Below are 8,190 nucleotides of genomic sequence, written 5' to 3' on the forward strand. Positions count from 1 at the left end.
CTGTTCATTTTATTTTACTTTTTACTATTTTCAGGTATGACCCTTCAACTGGTATCTATGATATGGATTTCTATGTTGTCTTGGAGTGCCCTGGTTATCGTGTGGGGCGTCATAGTAGGTGCAATTCACGCATTGGAATCTAGCACAAGGTCACAAAGGAAGATGCAATCAAGTGCTTCCAGGTGAAATATGAAGGTGATATTCTTAACAAGTCCTCCAACATTGCAAGTTAGTTTGATAGCACCGTTTGACTTTCCTATCAAAGCTTTAAAGTCTGCATTTTTGTAGGCCAAGATTTGTTACTTTTTGAGGCCAAACTTTTGGAGAAATACTTTTACTTGTTTTGCAAACAAGTTGATTTTTTCTCTGAGGTTAATTTAGTTGTATTATATCAGTTAATATGGCTTTTAAACGTGACGTCAATGGCGATCAGTCGCATGCTTTGACCTTTGATTTTTCGTTTCCAAACAGGTGTGACATAATAATCTAATGTGTCCTAAAGTAAAGTATCAATCTTGATATTCTTGGAGTTGCATAGGATGGAATGCCTTGAATATATATGTCTTTGCCAGTTAGGGCCGGCCCTGAGAATTTAGAGGCCCTAGGCCGTTTAATTATTATGGGGTTCCTCAACACAAAATTTATTTTATAAGTCTAACAATATGTAAATATTTAAATAATTAACACTTTTATATTAGAAAGAAAACTTCATACAATTCGAAAGATAGAATAACAAAATAAAACTTCTTTCACAACCCGAAAGATTAGGCTAGCATAAGATTTAACCTTCTCACATTTTGAAATGTAAAATTAGAAATCAAACTACTAACATCAAGTTTGTCCAACATATTTTTTTCAATAGAAATCATAGCTAATCCATTCAATCGCTAGTGTGACATGGATGATCGAAGATAAGACTTAATCAACTTCAACTTTGAAAAACTTCTTTTGGCAGAGGCAACTGTGACAGGAATAGTCAATAATACTCTGTAAGCAATCCAGACATTTGCATAACAACAGTTCATTTTCTTAATGTAATCCAATACATCAATTGTTTTTAATATAATCCAATACATCAATTGCTCCAAAAATGTTTGCAGATATCGCTTTCCTTAAAACTTTCAACTCAGAAAATAATTCTATTCCATCAATATCAGAAATCGTATTATGCTTCAAGTAATTTTCAAGTTTAATACAAGAACACTTCAAAACATCATCATCAATAGATTTAAGTCTTTTCAAATCAAACAAAAATCCAAAAATATCATCATATTTCTGAAATTGCTCAAATCTATTCTGAAGTGATGATAGAGCTTGATCCACTATATATATGAAATAATTGATCTTAAAAGATTCTTCAGCTGTTTGTGTTATCTCTTCAGAAGAAGTCTCATCAAACAGTTTTTTTCTATGTATAACCTGTTTTTCACGAAATATCGGTTCAATTTCTAATTCACTTGCAATCTCTTTAGCATCAACCATGGCCGATTCAAAATCAGATTCTCTATAACTTTTGAAAAATGAAATGAGGCCTTTTAAATGGTCTATAGCAACATCAATATGCATTGCCTGCAATTGTTTGCTTACACTGTTAATATTATTCAACACTTCATACCAAATAATCATTTCAAGTAAGAATTCAAAATTGTCAATTTCATATGTTGCCAAACACTCCGCCTCACTTTTTGTCTTAGGATCATCAACATTTGCTAATTGAAGTAACGCTTTTTTTATTTGCGGAGTTTGAAATCTTATCGCTCTAACACTTTCAATATGCATTTCCCAACGAGTTTGTGACAAAGGCTTAAGGATAAGACCTGTTACATTCTCTTTGAAAACTTTCCATCGTTTAGTAGATAAAGAAAATAAAGTATATATACGTTGCACCACCCCAAAGAAAGATTTAGCTTTTGAACAACAAGTGGTCATATCACAAAGTACAAGATTAAGACTATAACATCCACAAGGAATGTAGAATGCTCTAGGATTTAGTTGTAATAGTCTACTTTGAACTCCTTTATGTTGTCCTTTCATGTTAGCACTATTATCATAGCCTTGACCCCTTACATTATCAATATCAAGTTCTAGATTATTCAAAGCATCCACCAATTCCTCAAAAAGCCCCTTACCTGATGTATCATCCACTAATAAAAACCCTAAAAAGAATTCTTCAACCTTCACTGGACTTGTCGAAATATCTACACACCTCAATATCATTGACATTTGTTCTTTGTGACTTGTATCTGGAGTGCAATCAAGTATAACAGAAAAGTATTTAGAGATTTTGAGTTTCTCAATGATTATTTTTTTTATCTCGCCCGCTAGCATAAGTATCAACTCATTCTGAATTTTGTGTCCTAGATAATGATAATGAATCTCTTTACTTTTTATTCGACGAATATGCTCTTGCATTACGGGGTCAAACTCAGCAATCATTTGAATCATGCTTAAAAAGATACCATTATTTCTTGATATATCTTCTCATTGTCCCTACGAAATGCTAAATTATTCTCAGCAAGAGTTTTCACCACAGATATTATTCTCAATAATACTTGTCTCCAATGTTCTCTATCTCTATTGATTTGTTCTTGCACACTTTTATCAATTGTTTTACTCTTTTCAAATCCTAATTCCATTTATTCATGTTATTGATGTGGTCACAACATGCTTCATGCATTTTAAGTTTTTCACCAACATTTTTCCAATCATTTACTCCATCATGTGCCAATTGGGTTCTGATCCCATCATTCTTAAATAGCTTACAACAAAAGCAAAATACTTTATCCAAACTTTTTGAATATATCAACCATTTTCTATCATACTTCTCTCCATTAGGTAATCGTCGAACGTAATGTGTAGATGAGAAGTGTCGATTTGCTCCATCTTTCGAAAAAATTAGATCATTTTCTCTTACAAGGCCTTTCATTACAATTAAATCTCTTAAATTCGTATTCATATTTCCCCAATTTGCCGGATCAACGAGGTCAAGAGAAAATGGTTCATTATCTTTGTCGGTAGACACCTCTTCATTGATCACACAATGTCCTTCTTCAATTGTATTATTATTGTTGTCATTCTCATTTAACACTTCTTCAGTAGCTATGTCATCGTTGTGTGTTCGTTTACTACTACCAAAAAACTTATCAAGTGCTCTCTCTTGAGATTTAATCAACTTTTTAATCTTTTCTTTTCCTTTTCTTTTGGCACATCCAGATTCAAATTTTCTCGTAGACATAATAACAAGTAAAGCGCGATAAAACCTGATTGATGAGTCCCCAAATGAAAGGATTCAGAAATTGGTGGTCGCGGTGTGATTGAAGTAGACAATGCGGCTGTAAGATGATATGGAACATAATTAGAGCAATTTTATCCAAATTAAATTCAAAGAAAAAAAGACATAAGATGGTAAGAAAATGAACTAAATAACATAATTATAGCTTCTCCATTTCTGTTAAATTCTACTTGCAATTTATGTTTAGTAGTAAGCATAGCTTGTACACTTCGTTTTTTGCTAGATAGAAGGAAGTAAAAAAATAAGTTTTAGGGACATGATAAAAGGCATACATTATCTCATATCAAAACCATATAATAGGAATTATAAAAATAGAAGACAGTCCCAAGTCTCATTCCCATGAAATACCTTACGGTTGCTTTTTATGAAATTATTTAAGGATTATGTAATTCTTGCATCAGTTTGCCCTCTGAATTTCCCAACATGAGCCAGTTTACTTGTCTTTTTAATAATTTCTCCTTTTTTAAGTTGATATTTTTGTATTCCTAGTATTTTCATTTAGAAGCACAAACAAATTATATGTTACTTCTCAACAACATAATACTTCTAAATTTCTACTTAGAATTGGAACTTATTGTGCTAGTTTGTTATTGGGTTAATTCTTCACAACTGAAGCCAGCATTAGAATAAATTAATTACCACAGTTTGGACTTGGAATTTGAAATTCGATGACATGATGTACTACTATATGGACATTTGGAAAATTCAAATATTTTTCACATAGAAGATCCTTTAGACAAATCATCAAACACTTGCTATGCAGAAAAATACTCTCTGCTAATGTATAAATATTTTTTGCTAATAAATAAACCTAATTTCCTTCCAAACATAAGCCTCATGTACGTAAAGCCGTAAAGGGAATTCCGGAATTGAAATTTCAACGGGACCGGTTGATCTTACCTTTGGCTTTCCTATAAACTTTTACATTATCCCCATTTTTATCCTATAAATGTTTCAAATGCACAACAAATGCATAAATTGACTAAAATTGCTTCCGGAGAAATTGCCCTAAGAAATCTATATTGTTATATTGCATATATGAACAAGCAAAACCCAAACCCATCCCAAACTCATCTCTTTTTAACCTCATTCAGTAGCAAACAAAATTTTTAAAGCAAAAATCAAATCCATCTCGTTTTTAAAATTTATCAATGTTTTTAGATGAAATACATACCTTTTGATGCAACGGAATATGAAATTGGTCCTTGAGACAGCCAAATTCACGAGAAAAAAGCAAAATTACAATGTCGATGGTAGTTTTAATTTAGGGATTAATTCTACCTTACCTTGTGGTGGAGAAGAGAAGACGAAGAAGATTAAAACGGGAAAAAAAAGAATTTATGGAGAAAGGCGGTTCGTTTTCTTGTACCATTTTTTTTTTTTTAACAGATGAGGCCCCCTACAATTTGAGGCCCAAGGCAGTGGCCTCACTTGCCTTGGGCCAGGGCCAGCACTGTTGCCAGTAATTGCTTACTTTTTTGCTTTATTCCAGCATGAGATTTGGCTTATTATTCCGTCTTTTTCTGCACACAAATTACCCCATGGCTTTCCACTTGAAGAAAGATTTACGGTTTAGTAGTTGCTTTGTTCTTAGCTGGATTTGTAGCGAAAAAATTACAATTTGTATCTTGTTTGATTTGTATAGATATGAACATAGATATAGATAGTGAAATTGAAGCCATTGGTGATATCTTGTTTGATTTGTATAGATATGAACATAGATATAGATAGTGAAATTGAAGCCATTGGTGAAACTCCTTCAACATCTGTTCCTCCACTTCCACCATCGTGTTGAAGATTGCTGAGAAGAAAAATAAGGAGGCCGATGGTGGTTTTACTCACTACTTGGTTTGTGTGTGTGTGTTTGTTTTTTTTTTTTTTTTTGGGAAAATGTATTTGATTTTTAGGTGTTTTAGAATTTCGGATCTTAATTTTGTTCGAATATTGTTACATTTTGGAGTTCAATTAATAATGATTATTGGAGTTATTAGATATAGTTATCTTTATTATGTTTTGTGTTTGATATATGTAAATCACTGTACAAACCAAAAAAAAAAAATTTAATTTAAAAAAAAATGTAAAATGACATATGACAATGTTCAAAAAACGTTGCAACAAGTCATTCACAACACGAAAAAACACTGCAAAAAAGGTTTTTCGCAATGCAAAAAAAATGCTGCAAAAAAGTTGTTGTATTCTCCACTCTATGACAACATTAAGGTTTGCAGTATATGGTAAAATGCTGCAAAAGGCCTTTACGTTGTGAAACGCATTTTTTGTTGTAGTGTTTGTTTCATTAATTCATGGAGGAGAAAATGTAGGAACTTATTAACTAAAAGATATAGGTATTATCAATGCATGTTAAAGAAAAACATAGAATCTGAAATTAAGATAAAACAAAAAAGAATTTGATACCAGCCTTATGAAGGCCAAGTCGCCCAGTACTAGTATAAAAGTTGTATGCACACATTTGGAGAGATTTGAGGGAGTATGTCCTCGACATTTATTGCTTTTGTGTGTCTTCTGATCCAAGTATAGGAATTATCAATCGCTTTTCTTACTAATGAAGTGAACTCATGAGGAATCCTAGGGGGCTTCCCACCATCATGCTGTTGTCTTTCTTGATATGCTTTTGTTTGAGAATTCTAGTCAAGACAAGACACATCATGTACAGATGCAATTTCAATCCATTTTCATATTACCAGGTCTATAAAACCCTCCTGGACCATGACCTAAATTTCTACATCTCTTTACGCAATAATTCTACTTCAACAAAGTTGGGTTACAAAAGTGAATTTACAAAGTGTGTTGGCATCATCTAGGCCACTGATTTCAAATGATTTAAAATTTTGTTTTTGAAATAATTAGTGTAGATCCAACTTTGTCATCCAACTTTGTCAAAGTCTTTTGTCATTGTAGCATAACTCCTCTTTACGATATCGACCTATAACTAAGTGTAAAGAGCTAGATATTAGGAAGCTAGAAGAAAAAAATGCTGGTCTTAAAGCAACTACATACCTCTAAAATGATATGGCATAACAAAGTGGTGCCAAAGGTCTATAAAACTTGCAAAACAGATGGATCTTTTATTCTTTTAAGGGTAGGGCCAAACATCATCGAAGTTATGATGCAGGAGGTTCTGAGTGTTGTCGAGTTGTCAGATAGCACGTTGATAGCGCTAAGATACCATGAGTTGGTAGATCGGCGCAAAAAAGGCAAGTGATCTTGATCTTTTCTTAATTAGGGAAGTTTTTAAACACGTTTTGACTACGGTTATCCAAATCGTGATTATGACCTCAATTTGAAAGCTCTTTTCGGCGCACCGATCGTGGTCACCCAACTACTCGATGGACGTCAATTTCGATGCCAAAATTCGTTGTTTTCCCTTACCAATCTCCATTTTTTTTTTTCCATTTATGGTAATATTTCCTTTGTCATTTTCGAGATGATTACAAACTCGATTTGAATAAGATTTTAGGCAAGATACTTCTTTTATTACACATTTTATTTTGGTATGATTATTAGGATTTTGCTATTTTTGATAGAATTTTGGTAATTTTGAATTTTCTCAACTACATAACCCAACTTGTGGGTTATTTTTCGTCATTCTGCATTTAATAAAGTTGAATTGAATTTCAGAGAAATTCTCTCTATTTTTGGGCACTTTTGTTCGTATTCTTTCCTGTGAATTATCTGTTGCAGCTAGCTTGCAACATAATCGCTATCCTACCCGACGTCAAGTTCGTAAAACATGAATGACATTTCATTTAACCCTGATCAGATGTTAAAGAATAAATTCCCCTCTTGTCAGCAAAGACTTAGATATTGCATTTTAGAAAAGTTAATAAAATAATTTTCTTAGACATAAATGGCATATAAATTGGAATTTTTGAAAATTAAGCAATAAAATTGATTATCCAATTCTTTGCAGTTGCACAGATTCGAGGCAGATAATATAATATTGGACTAGATCTGAAATTCTAATCTTCTTATTTGTGAGAAAAGAGAATAATGTGAGCAATATTTCAAATGGATGAGAGAGAAGTAGAACATTACTTGCAAATCGAGGGATACATATTTCTTCCAATAAAACCATTTTAGGTCTCAAAAGTTGACCACTCTCTTCAAGCAATCTTGCATTTTTGTTTCCTCAGCTCCTTTCATAAAAAGAAGGCCATCTTTGGCGGAGTTTGAACTTTTATTACCCTTTCCATAATTGTTGCTAGCCTGGTAAAACTTGGAACTTCTAGAAGTAGAAGGTCCATTTCTCTTCCCAAAACTAGTAGGCAAATAGGAGCCATTCTCATAGCCATCTGAATGTAAACTGATCGATACTTCAAATTACGAAGAACGAACCTCATCTGATCTTCACTAACACATGCAACACCCAAATCTACTTTTATAAATGGAATTAACACAACAGATGCTGTAGGATCTCCCTCTTCATATTGAGATCGTCTGATCCATCACATGATTGTGCTTGATTTCTTTTATTGTCCACTCTGAATTGCTGCAAAATCAATCTTTACGGTTAGAAAATTCACCCATATCTTTTTCATCAATAGACAAGTATGGATTGATGACACGGCACACGTCCCCTCTGTAGCATTACTGGTCACGGAACGTGGCGTACGCCGATGATAAATACCAACTAAAAGTCGGATCCACCATCAAGTTTACTACAATTACAATATGCAGCTTTTTATAAATTATTTTTAACAAAATTTCGACATTATCTTCCCTATAAATAGGACTAACCAACCTGTGATCAACTTCACACAAATCACAAACTATAATACAACACAATAGAGATAAGCCGAAATCTCAAATTTTACCAAAATAACATGAAATGCAAATATGGATACAAAATATATAGTGAGCCCTCTAACTATTTACAA

General features: G+C 32.8%; 1 pseudogene; it reads right to left on the bottom strand.

The window, feature by feature from the left end:
* Positions 1-669: 669 nt before the first annotated feature.
* Positions 670-3,235, bottom strand: LOC111404410 (annotated as a pseudogene).
* Positions 3,236-8,190: the final 4,955 nt, after the last annotated feature.

This window comes from Olea europaea, chromosome 11, assembly GCF_002742605.1.
Source record: "Olea europaea var. sylvestris chromosome 11, O_europaea_v1, whole genome shotgun sequence".
Classification (NCBI taxonomy): domain Eukaryota; kingdom Viridiplantae; phylum Streptophyta; class Magnoliopsida; order Lamiales; family Oleaceae; genus Olea; species Olea europaea.